The following is a 12,197-nucleotide window of genomic DNA, read 5'->3' as shown; positions in this document are numbered from 1 at the left end:
AAAGTCTCCCAATTCCTCCCAAAAGAATAATCACAGGCAGGGCAGCACTCATACAACGACTACTGGCACAGACGTGCAGGGTTCAATCCCTATGTACAGCAGCTACTTGTCACAAGCACACATGAGTCTTTCATGTTTCTGCAGAACGGTGCTGCCTGCCACCTGTTAACAGACACAAGCAACTACACCTCAGGAAATAGGAAGGCAGGAGGCGGGCTGGTTTATGCAAATAAAAGCATGCACTGTGTCCAACCCTTCAGGAGGTTCAGGCAGTGTGCTAGAGCCTTCTTGGTCACAAGAGGTTGGGCACTAGTCCAGGGGAGCCTGTTTAGGCTGAAAGGACTGTGTATGGGCCGGCCTGATCTCCCTGTACTCCTGCACAGGACTCACTCTAAATGACAGGGCTAAAGAGTTCTGCCAGCAAAGCCTATATACAATGGCCGTTTGTGGCCGTTTGGGCAGGCAGGTGGTTGGTTGGGCAGAGGGCGAGGAGGAAGAACTGTGTTCACTCCTCTGCCTGCCTTTTTACCTCTCGCTTACCCCCCACTCACTCCTCCATCTGCCTCCCACTATGTCACACTAACTTTCCTCCTGACCTCCATTTCAAATAGGTCACTTCATTCCAACTAGGCCCAGTGAAAAGGACAAGACGTTGGGTTCTTTATGCATTTTTTCCAAAGACAAAATGCCGCGCTGCGCACATTTGCAAGTCCACAAAGCTAGCACAGTCCTAAGACGGTTTTTCATTTAAGCACTGTAGTACACCTGCCAAAAGGGCAGTGAAGCATTCCAGGACGAACTGCAGACCTAGCTGGAGGACGGGAGTGTGTGGAGCAAGCTCCAACTCCATCTCACTGTTCCAGAAATCCGTGGCCGGCAGTTATAGGAAGCGTGGAATGCAATCACATGAAAAGTAAAAACCCATTTCAGGCATGTCAGAAGTGGGATTCGAACCCACGCCTCCAGAGGAGACTGCGACCTGAACCAGTGCCTTAGACCACTCGGCCATCCTGACTCTGGCTTAGGTGCTTGCCTGAATCGGCTTAGAGACTATGTTGGCAAGTCTTTGACCACACTTAAATCCTCTTGGATTTCCTAAAATGTCTCCACAGTCTGCCAGGAATATACTCTCGCGCATCCCACCAACCCCTCCTAACCCACCACCCTCCCCATCCATTTTAAAAATGTCACTTCATTCCCACTAGGCCCAGTTAAAAGGACAACACATTGGGTTCTTTATGCATTTTTTCCAAAGGCAAAATGTCGCGGTGCGCCCGTTTGCATGTCCACAAGGCCGGCCCAGTCCAAAGATGGTTTTTCACTGGAGTTCACTTTCCCAAAAAAGAAGCGAGGAAATACAGGAAGCACTGGAAATCAACCATGAGGCCTGCAGTGCGTGCTCCAACTCCATCTCCCTGTTCCAGAAAGCCTTGGCCAGCAGTTATAGGACGCCTGGAATGTTACAATCAAATGAAAAGAAAAGTTCTGTTACAGACATGTCAGAAGTGGGATTCGAACCCACGCCTCCAGAGGAGACTGCGACCTGAACGCAGCGCCTTAGACCACTTGGCCAACCTGACTCTGCCATTTGCATCCCTCAGATGCGGCTTAGAGGCAATGTTGGAAAGTCTCAAAGACCACCCGCCTAAAATCCTCTCCTAATGCATTAAAGTCTCCCAATTCCTCCCAAATGAATAATCACAGGCAGGGCAGCACTCATACAACGACTACTGGCACAGACGTGCAGGGTTCAATCCCTATGTACAGCAGCTACTTGTCACAAGCACACATGAGTCTTTCATGTTTCTGCAGAACGGTGCTGCCTGCCACCTGTTAACAGACACAAGCAACTACACCTCAGGAAATAGGAAGGCAGGAGGCGGGCTGGTTTATGCAAATAAAAGCATGCACTGTGTCCAACCCTTCAGGAGGTTCAGGCAGTGTGCTAGAGCCTTCTTGGTCACAAGAGGTTGGGCACTAGTCCAGGGGAGCCTGTTTAGGCTGAAAGGACTGTGTATGGGCCGGCCTGATCTCCCTGTACTCCTGCACAGGACTCACTCTAAATGACAGGGCTAAAGAGTTCTGCCAGCAAAGCCTATATACAATGGCCGTTCGTGGCCGTTTGGGCAGGCACGTGGTTGGTTGGGCAGAGGGCGAGGAGGAAGAACTGTGTTCACTCCTCTGCCTGCCTTTTTACCTCTCGCTTACCCCCACTCACTCCTCCATCTGCCTCCCACTATGTCACACTAACTTTCCTCCTGACCTCCATTTCAAATAGGTCACTTCATTCCAACTAGGCCCAGTGAAAAGGACAAGACGTTGGGTTCTTTATGCATTTTTTCAAAAGACAAAATGCCGCGCTGCGCACATTTGCAAGTCCACAAAGCTAGCACAGTCCTAAGACGGTTTTTCATTTAAGCACTGTAGTACACCTGTCAAAAGGGCAGTGAAGCATTCCAGGACGAACTGCAGACCTAGCTGGAGGACGGGAGTGTGTGGAGCAAGCTCCAACTCCATCTCACTGTTCCAGAAATCCGTGGCCGGCAGTTATAGGAAGCGTGGAATGCAATCACATGAAAAGTAAAAACCCCTTTCAGGCATGTCAGAAGTGGGATTCGAACCCACGCCTCCAGAGGAGACTGCGACCTGAACCAGTGCCTTAGACCACTGGCCATCCTGACTCTGGCTTAGGTGCTTGCCTGAATCGGCTTAGAGACTATGTTGGCAAGTCTTTGACCACACTTAAATCCTCTTGGATTTCCTAAAATGTCTCCACAGTCTGCCAGGAATATACTCTCGCGCATCCCACCAACCCCTCCTAACCCACCACCCTCCCCATCCATTTTAAAAATGTCACTTCATTCCCACTAGGCCCAGTTAAAAGGACAACACATTGGGTTCTTTATGCATTTTTTCCAAAGGCAAAATGTCGCGGTGCGCCCGTTTGCATGTCCACAAGGCCGGCCCAGTCCAAAGATGGTTTTTCACTGGAGTTCACTTTCCCAAAAAAGAAGCGAGGAAATACAGGAAGCACTGGAAATCAACCATGAGGCCTGCAGTGCGTGCTCCAACTCCATCTCCCTGTTCCAGAAAGCCTTGGCCAGCAGTTATAGGACGCCTGGAATGTTACAATCAAATGAAAAGAAAAGTTCTGTTACAGACATGTCAGAAGTGGGATCCGAACCCACGCCTGCAGAGGACGCCTTAGACCACTCGGCCATCCTGAATCTGCCATTTGCACCCCTCAGATGCGGCTTAGAGGCAATGTTGGAAAGTCTCAAAGACAACCCGCCTAAAATTCTCTCCTAATGCATTAAAGTCTCCCAATTCCTCCCAAAAGAATAATCACAGGCAGGGCAGCACTCATACAACGACTACTGGCACAGACGTGCAGGGTTCAATCCCTATGTACAGCAGCTACTTGTCACAAGCACACATGAGTCTTTCATGTTTCTGCAGAACGGTGCTGCCTGCCACCTGTTAACAGACACAAGCAACTACACCTCAGGAAATAGGAAGGCAGGAGGCGGGCTGGTTTATGCAAATAAAAGCATGCACTGTGTCCAACCCTTCAGGAGGTTCAGGCAGTGTGCTAGAGCCTTCTTGGTCACAAGAGGTTGGGCACTAGTCCAGGGGAGCCTGTTTAGGCTGAAAGGACTGTGTATGGGCCGGCCTGATCTCCCTGTACTCCTGCACAGGACTCACTCTAAATGACAGGGCTAAAGAGTTCTGCCAGCAAAGCCTATATACAATGGCCGTTCGTGGCCGTTTGGGCAGGCAGGTGGTTGGTTGGGCAGAGGGCGAGGAGGAAGAACTGTGTTCACTCCTCTGCCTGCCTTTTTACCTCTCGCTTACCCCCACTCACTCCTCCATCTGCCTCCCACTATGTCACACTAACTTTCCTCCTGACCTCCATTTCAAATAGGTCACTTCATTCCAACTAGGCCCAGTGAAAATGACAAGACGTTGGGTTCTTTATGCATTTTTTCCAAAGACAAAATGCCGCGCTGCGCACATTTGCAAGTCCACAAAGCTAGCACAGTCCTAAGACGGTTTTTCATTTAAGCACTGTAGTACACCTGCCAAAAGGGCAGTGAAGCATTCCAGGACGAACTGCAGACCTAGCTGGAGGAAAGGAGTGTTTGGAGCAAGCTCCAACTCCATCTCCCTGTTCCAGAAATCCGTGGCCGGCAGTTATAGGAAGCGTGGAATGCAATCACATGAAAAGTAAAAACCCGTTTCAGGCATGTCAGAAGTGGGATTCGAACCCAAGCCTCCAGAGGAGACTGCGACCTGAACCAGTGCCTTAGACCACTCGGCCATCCTGACTCTGCCTTAGGTGCTTGCCTGAATTGGCTTAGAGGCTATGTTGGCAAGTCTTTGACCACACTTAAATCCTCTTGGATTTCCTAAAATGTCTCCACAGTCTGCCAGGAATATACTCTCGCGCATCCCACCCACCCCTCCTAACCCACCACCCTCCCCATCCATTTTAAAAATGTCACTTCATTCCCACTAGGCCCAGTTAAAAGGACAACACATTGGGTTCTTTATGCATTTTTTCCAAAGGCAAAATGTCGCGGTGCGCCCGTTTGCATGTCCACAAGGCCGGCCCAGTCCAAAGATGGTTTTTCACTGGAGTTCACTTTCCCAAAAAAGAAGCGAAGAAATACAGGAAGCACTGGAAATCAACCATGAGGCCTGCAGTGCGTGCTACAACTCCATCTCCCTGTTCCAGAAAGCCTTGGCCAGCAGTTATAGGACGCCTGGAATGTTACAATCAAATGAAAAGAAAAATTCTGTTATAGACATGTCAGAAGTGGGATTCGAACCCACACCTCCAGAGGAGACTGCCTTAGACCACTCGGCCATCCTGACTCTGCCATTTGCACCCCTCAGATGCGGCTTAGAGGCAATGTTGGAAAGTCTCAAAGACCACCCGCCTAAAATCCTCTCCTAATGCATTAAAGTCTCCCAATTCCTCCCAAAAGAATAATCACAGGCAGGGCAGCACTCATACAACGACTACTGGCACAGACGTGCAGGGTTCAATCCCTATGTACAGCAGCTACTTGTCACAAGCACACATGAGTCTTTCATGTTTCTGCAGAACGGTGCTGCCTGCCACCTGTTAACAGACACAAGCAACTACACCTCAGGAAATAGGAAGGCAGGAGGTGGGCTGGTTTATGCAAATAAAAGCATGCACTGTGTCCAACCCTTCAGGAGGTTCAGGCAGTGTGCTAGAGCCTTCTTGGTCACAAGAGGTTGGGCACTAGTCCAGGGGAGCCTGTTTAGGCTGAAAGGACTGTGTATGGGCCGGCCTGATCTCCCTGTACTCCTGCACAGGACTCACTCTAAATGACAGGGCTAAAGAGTTCTGCCAGCAAAGCCTATATACAATGGCCGTTCGTGGCCGTTTGGGCAGGCAGGTGGTTGGTTGGGCAGAGGGCGAGGAGGAAGAACTGTGTTCACTCCTCTGCCTGCCTTTTTACCTCTCGCTTACCCCCCACTCACTCCTCCATCTGCCTCCCACTATGTCACACTAACTTTCCTCCTGACCTCCATTTCAAATAGGTCACTTCATTCCAACTAGGCCCAGTGAAAAGGACAAGACGTTGGGTTCTTTATGCATTTTTTCCAAAGACAAAATGCCGCGCTGCGCACATTTGCAAGTCCACAAAGCTAGCACAGTCCTAAGACGGTTTTTCATTTAAGCACTGTAGTACACCTGCCAAAAGGGCAGTGAAGCATTCCAGGACGAACTGCAGACCTAGCTGGAGGACGGGAGTGTGTGGAGCAAGCTCCAACTCCATCTCCCTGTTCCAGAAATCCGTGGCCGGCAGTTATAGGAAGCGTGGAATGCAATCACATGAAAAGTAAAAACCCATTTCAGGCATGTCAGAAGTGGGATTCGAACCCACGCCTCCAGAGGTGACTGCGACCAGAACCAGTGCCTTAGACCACTCGGCCATCCTGACTCTGCCTTAGGTGCTTGCCTGAATCGGCTTAGAGGCTATGTTGGCAAGTCTTTGACCACACTTAAATCCTCTTGGATTTCCTAAAATGTCTCCACAGTCTGCCAGGAATATACTCTCGCGCATCCCACCCACCCCTCCTAACCCACCACCCTCCCCATCCATTTTAAAAATGTCACTTCATTCCCACTAGGCCCAGTTAAAAGGACAACACATTGGGTTCTTTATGCATTTTTTCCATAGGCAAAATGTCGCGGTGCGCCCGTTTGCATGTCCACAAGGCCGGCCCAGTCCAAAGATGGTTTTTCACTGGAGTTCACTTTCCCAAAAAAGAAGCGAGGAAATACAGGAAGCACTGGAAATCAACCATGAGGCCTGCAGTGCGTGCTCCAACTCCATCTCCCTGTTCCAGAAAGCCTTGGCCAGCAGTTATAGGACGCCTGGAATGTTACAATCAAATGAAAAGAAAAATTCTGTTACAGACATGTCAGAAGTGGGATTCGAACCCACGCCTCCAGAGGAGACTGCGACCTGAACGCAGCGCCTTAGACCACTCGGCCATTCTGACTCTGCCATTTGCACCCCTCAGATGCGGCTTAGAGGCAATGTTGGAAAGTCTCAAAGACCACCCGCCTAAAATCCTCTCCTAATGCATTAAAGTCTCCCAATTCCTCCCAAAAGAATAATCACAGGCAGGGCAGCACTCATACAACGACTACTGGCACAGACGTGCAGGGTTCAATCCCTATGTACAGCAGCTACTTGTCACAAGCACACATGAGTCTTTCATGTTTCTGCAGAACGGTGCTGCCTGCCACCTGTTAACAGACACAAGCAACTACACCTCAGGAAATAGGAAGGCAGGAGGCGGGCTGGTTTATGCAAATAAAAGCATGCACTGTGTCCAACCCTTCAGGAGGTTCAGGCAGTGTGCTAGAGCCTTCTTGGTCACAAGAGGTTGGGCACTAGTCCAGGGGAGCCTGTTTAGGCTGAAAGGACTGTGTATGGGCCGGCCTGATCTCCCTGTACTCCTGCACAGGACTCACACTAAATGACAGGGCTAAAGAGTTCTGCCAGCAAAGCCTATATACAATGGCCGTTCGTGGCCGTTTGGGCAGGCAGGTGGTTGGTTGGGCAGAGGGCGAGGAGGAAGAACTGTGTTCACTCCTCTGCCTGCCTTTTTACCTCTCGCTTACCCCCACTCACTCCTCCATCTGCCTCCCACTATGTCACACTAACTTTCCTCCTGACCTCCATTTCAAATAGGTCACTTCATTCCAACTAGGCCCAGTGAAAAGGACAAGACGTTGGGTTCTTTATGCATTTTTTCCAAAGACAAAATGACGCGCTGCGCACATTTGCAAGTCCACAAAGCTAGCACAGTCCTAAGACGGTTTTTCATTTAAGCACTGTAGTACACCTGCCAAAAGGGCAGTGAAGCATTCCAGGACGAACTGCAGACCTAGCTGGAGGACGGGAGTGTGTGGAGCAAGCTCCAACTCCATCTCCCTGTTCCAGAAATCCGTGGCCGGCAGTTATAGGAAGCGTGGAATGCAATCACATGAAAAGTAAAAACCCATTTCAGGCATGTCAGAAGTGGGATTCGAACCCACGCCTCCAGAGGAGACTGCGACCTGAACCAGTGCCTTAAACCACTCGGCCATCCTGACTCTGCCTTAGGTGCTTGCCTGAATCGGCTTAGAGGCTATGTTGGCAAGTCTTTGACCACACTTAAATCCTCTTGGATTTCCTAAAATGTCTCCACAGTCTGCCAGGAATATACTCTCGCACATCCCACCCACCCCTCCTAACCCACCACCCTCCCCATCCATTTTAAAAATGTCACTTCATTCCCACTAGGCCCAGTTAAAAGGACAACACATTGGGTTCTTTATGCATTTTTTCCAAAGGCAAAATGTCGCCGTGCGCCCGTTTGCATGTCCACTAGGCCGGCCCAGTCCAAAGATGGTTTTTCACTGGAGTTCACTTTCCCAAAAAAGAAGCGAGGAAATACAGGAAGCACTGGAAATCAACCATGAGGCCTGCAGTGCATGCTCCAACTCCATCTCCCTGTTCCAGAAAGCCTTGGCCAGCAGTTATAGGACGCCTGGAATGTTACAATCAAATGAAAAGAAAAATTCTGTTACAGACATGTCAGAAGTGGGATTCGAACCCACGCCTCCAGAGGAGACTGCGACCTGAACGCAGCGCCTTAGACCACTCGGCCATCCTGACTCTGCCATTTGCACCCCTCAGATGCGGCTTAGAGGCAATGTTGGAAAGTCTCAAAGACCACCCGCCTAAAATCCTCTCCTAATGCATTAAAGTCTCCCAATTCCTCCCAAATGAATAATCACAGGCAGGGCAGCACTCATACAACGACTACTGGCACAGACGTGCAGGGTTCAATCCCTATGTACAGCAGCTACTTGTCACAAGCACACATGAGTCTTTCATGTTTCTGCAGAACGGTGCTGCCTGCCACCTGTTAACAGACACAAGCAACTACACCTCAGGAAATAGGAAGGCAGGAGGCGGGCTGGTTTATGCAAATAAAAGCATGCACTGTGTCCAACCCTTCAGGAGGTTCAGGCAGTGTGCTAGAGCCTTCTTGGTCACAAGAGGTTGGGCACTAGTCCAGGGGAGCCTGTTTAGGCTGAAAGGACTGTGTATGGGCCGGCCTGATCTCCCTGTACTCCTGCACAGGACTCACTCTAAATGACAGGGCTAAAGAGTTCTGCCAGCAAAGCCTATATACAATGGCCGTTCGTGGCCGTTTGGGCAGGCAGGTGGTTGGTTGGGCAGAGGGCGAGGAGGAAGAACTGTGTTCACTCCTCTGCCTGCCTTTTTACCTCTCGCTTACCCCCACTCACTCCTCCATCTGCCTCCCACTATGTCACACTAACTTTCCTCCTGACCTCCATTTCAAATAGGTCACTTCATTCCAACTAGGCCCAGTGAAAAGGACAAGACGTTGGGTTCTTTATGCATTTTTTCCAAAGACAAAATGCCGCGCTGCGCACATTTGCAAGTCCACAAAGCTAGCACAGTCCTAAGACGGTTTTTCATTTAAGCACTGTAGTACACCTGTCAAAAGGGCAGTGAAGCATTCCAGGACGAACTGCAGACCTAGCTGGAGGACGGGAGTGTGTGGAGCAAGCTCCAACTCCATCTCCCTGTTCCAGAAATCCGTGGCCGGCAGTTATAGGAAGCGTGGAATGCAATCACATGAAAAGTAAAAACCCATTTCAGGCATGTCAGAAGTGGGATTCGAACCCACGCCTCCAGAGGAGACTGCGACCTGAACCAGTGCCTTAGACCACTCGGCCATCCTGACTCTGCCTTAGGTGCTTGCCTGAATCGGCTTAGAGACTATGTTGGCAAGTCTTTGACCACACTTAAATCCTCTTGGATTTCCTAAAATGTCTCCACAGTCTGCCAGGAATCTACTCTCGCGCATCCCACCAACCCTTCCTAACCCACCACCCTCCCCATCCATTTTAAAAATGTCACTTCATTCCCACTAGGCCCAGTTAAAAGGACAACACATTGGGTTCTTTATGCATTTTTTCCAAAGGCAAAATGTCGCGGTGCGCCCGTTTGCATGTCCACAAGGCCGGCCCAGTCCAAAGATGGTTTTTCACTGGAGTTCACTTTCCCAAAAAAGAAGCGAGGAAATACAGGAAGCACTGGAAATCAACCATGAGGCCTGAAGTGCGTGCTCCAACTCCATCTCCCTGTTCCAGAAAGCCTTGGCCAGCAGTTATAGGACGCCTGGAATGTTACAATCAAATGAAAAGAAAAGTTCTGTTACAGACATGTCAGAAGTGGGATCCGAACCCACGCCTGCAGAGGACGCCTTAGACCACTCGGCCATCCTGAATCTGCCATTTGCACCCCTCAGATGCGGCTTAGAGGCAATGTTGGAAAGTCTCAAAGACAACCCGCCTAAAATCCTCTCCTAATGCATTAAAGTCTCCCAATTCCTCCCAAAAGAATAATCACAGGCAGGGCAGCACTCATACAACGACTACTGGCACAGACGTGCAGGGTTCAATCCCTATGTACAGCAGCTACTTGTCACAAGCACACATGAGTCTTTCATGTTTCTGCAGAACGGTGCTGCCTGCCACCTGTTAACAGACACAAGCAACTACACCTCAGGAAATAGGAAGGCAGGAGGCGGGCTGGTTTATGCAAATAAAAGCATGCACTGTGTCCAACCCTTCAGGAGGTTCAGGCAGTGTGTTAGAGCCTTCTTGGTCACAAGAGGTTGGGCACTAGTCCAGGGGAGCCTGTTTAGGCTGAAAGGACTGTGTATGGGCCGGCCTGATCTCCCTGTACTCCTGCACAGGACTCACTCTAAATGACAGGGCTAAAGAGTTCTGCCAGCAAAGCCTATATACAATGGCCGTTCGTGGCCGTTTGGGCAGGCAGGTGGTTGGTTGGGCAGAGGGCGAGGAGGAAGAACTGTGTTCACTCCTCTGCCTGCCTTTTTACCTCTCGCTTACCCCCACTCACTCCTCCATCTGCCTCCCACTATGTCACACTAACTTTCCTCCTGACCTCCATTTCAAATAGGTCACTTCATTCCAACTAGGCCCAGTGAAAAGGACAAGACGTTGGGTTCTTTATGCATTTTTTCCAAAGACAAAATGCCGCGCTGCGCACATTTGCAAGTCCACAAAGCTAGCACAGTCCTAAGACGGTTTTTCATTTAAGCACTGTAGTACACCTGCCAAAAGGGCAGTGAAGCATTCCAGGACGAACTGCAGACCTACCTGGAGGAAAGGAGTGTTTGGAGCAAGCTCCAACTCCATCTCCCTGTTCCAGAAATCCGTGGCCGGCAGTTATAGGAAGCGTGGAATGCAATCACATGAAAAGTAAAAACCCGTTTCAGGCATGTCAGAAGTGGGATTCGAACCCAAGCCTCCAGAGGAGACTGCGACCTGAACCAGTGCCTTAGACCACTCGGCCATCCTGACTCTGCTTTAGGTGCTTGCCTGAATTGGCTTACAGGCTATGTTGGCAAGTCTTTGACCACACTTAAATCCTCTTGGATTTCCTAAAATGTCTCCACAGTCTGCCAGGAATATACTCTCGCGCATCCCACCCACCCCTCCTAACCCACCACCCTCCCCATCCATTTTAAAAATGTCACTTCATTCCCACTAGGCCCAGTTAAAAGGACAACACATTGGGTTCTTTATGCATTTTTTCCAAAGGCAAAATGTCGCGGTGCGCCCGTTTGCATGTCCACAAGGCCGGCCCAGTCCAAAGATGGTTTTTCACTGGAGTTCACTTTCCCAAAAAAGAAGCGAAGAAATACAGGAAGCACTGGAAATCAACCATGAGGCCTGCAGTGCGTGCTACAACTCCATCTCCCTGTTCCAGAAAGCCTTGGCCAGCAGTTATAGGACGCCTGGAATGTTACAATCAAATGAAAAGAAAAGTTCTGTTACAGACATGTCAGAAGTGGGATCCGAACCCACGCCTGCAGAGGACGCCTTAGACCACTCGGCCATCCTGAATCTGCCATTTGCACCCCTCAGATGCGGCTTAGAGGCAATGTTGGAAAGTCTCAAAGACAACCCGCCTAAAATCCTCTCCTAATGCATTAAAGTCTCCCAATTCCTCCCAAAAGAATAATCACAGGCAGGGCAGCACTCATACAACGACTACTGGCACAGACGTGCAGGGTTCAATCCCTATGTACAGCAGCTACTTGTCACAAGCACACATGAGTCTTTCATGTTTCTGCAGAACGGTGCTGCCTGCCACCTGTTAACAGACACAAGCAACTACACCTCAGGAAATAGGAAGGCAGGAGGCGGGCTGGTTTATGCAAATAAAAGCATGCACTGTGTCCAACCCTTCAGGAGGTTCAGGCAGTGTGCTAGAGCCTTCTTGGTCACAAGAGGTTGGGCACTAGTCCAGGGGAGCCTGTTTAGGCTGAAAGGACTGTGTATGGGCCGGCCTGATCTCCCTGTACTCCTGCACAGGACTCACTCTAAATGACAGGGCTAAAGAGTTCTGCCAGCAAAGCCTATATACAATGGCCGTTCGTGGCCGTTTGGGCAGGCAGGTGGTTGGTTGGGCAGAGGGCGAGGAGGAAGAACTGTGTTCACTCCTCTGCCTGCCTTTTTACCTCTCGCTTACCCCCACTCACTCCTCCATCTGCCTCCCACTATGTCACACTAACTTTCCTCCTGACCTCCA

The 12,197-nt window shown here is 50.1% G+C and overlaps 7 non-coding genes across 7 annotated transcripts; all 7 read right to left on the bottom strand.

Moving 5' to 3' along the window:
* Window positions 1-933: 933 nt before the first annotated feature.
* Window positions 934-1,015, bottom strand: TRNAL-CAG (transfer RNA leucine (anticodon CAG)). Its single transcript has one exon. It is a non-coding gene; the product is annotated as a tRNA-Leu (tRNA).
* Window positions 1,016-1,497: 482 nt separating this feature from the next.
* Window positions 1,498-1,580, bottom strand: TRNAL-CAG (transfer RNA leucine (anticodon CAG)). Its single transcript has one exon. It is a non-coding gene; the product is annotated as a tRNA-Leu (tRNA).
* Window positions 1,581-5,899: 4,319 nt separating this feature from the next.
* Window positions 5,900-5,981, bottom strand: TRNAQ-CUG (transfer RNA glutamine (anticodon CUG)). The gene has a single exon. It is a non-coding gene; the product is annotated as a tRNA-Gln (tRNA).
* Window positions 5,982-6,463: 482 nt separating this feature from the next.
* On the bottom strand, window positions 6,464-6,546 carry TRNAL-CAG (transfer RNA leucine (anticodon CAG)). The gene has a single exon. It is a non-coding gene; the product is annotated as a tRNA-Leu (tRNA).
* A 1,020-nt stretch (window positions 6,547-7,566) lies between these two features.
* TRNAL-CAG (transfer RNA leucine (anticodon CAG)) lies at window positions 7,567-7,648 on the bottom strand. The gene has a single exon. It is a non-coding gene; the product is annotated as a tRNA-Leu (tRNA).
* Window positions 7,649-8,130: 482 nt separating this feature from the next.
* TRNAL-CAG (transfer RNA leucine (anticodon CAG)) lies at window positions 8,131-8,213 on the bottom strand. Its single transcript has one exon. It is a non-coding gene; the product is annotated as a tRNA-Leu (tRNA).
* Window positions 8,214-9,233: 1,020 nt separating this feature from the next.
* TRNAL-CAG (transfer RNA leucine (anticodon CAG)) lies at window positions 9,234-9,315 on the bottom strand. The gene has a single exon. It is a non-coding gene; the product is annotated as a tRNA-Leu (tRNA).
* Between the last annotated feature and the right edge of the window lie 2,882 nt (window positions 9,316-12,197).

The sequence above is a fragment of the Ambystoma mexicanum genome, chromosome 11, assembly GCF_040938575.1.
Source record: "Ambystoma mexicanum isolate Mex_15411 chromosome 11, UKY_AmexF1_1, whole genome shotgun sequence".
In the NCBI taxonomy this organism is placed as follows: domain Eukaryota; kingdom Metazoa; phylum Chordata; class Amphibia; order Caudata; family Ambystomatidae; genus Ambystoma; species Ambystoma mexicanum.
This window is presented reverse-complemented; position numbering and strand designations above follow the sequence as displayed.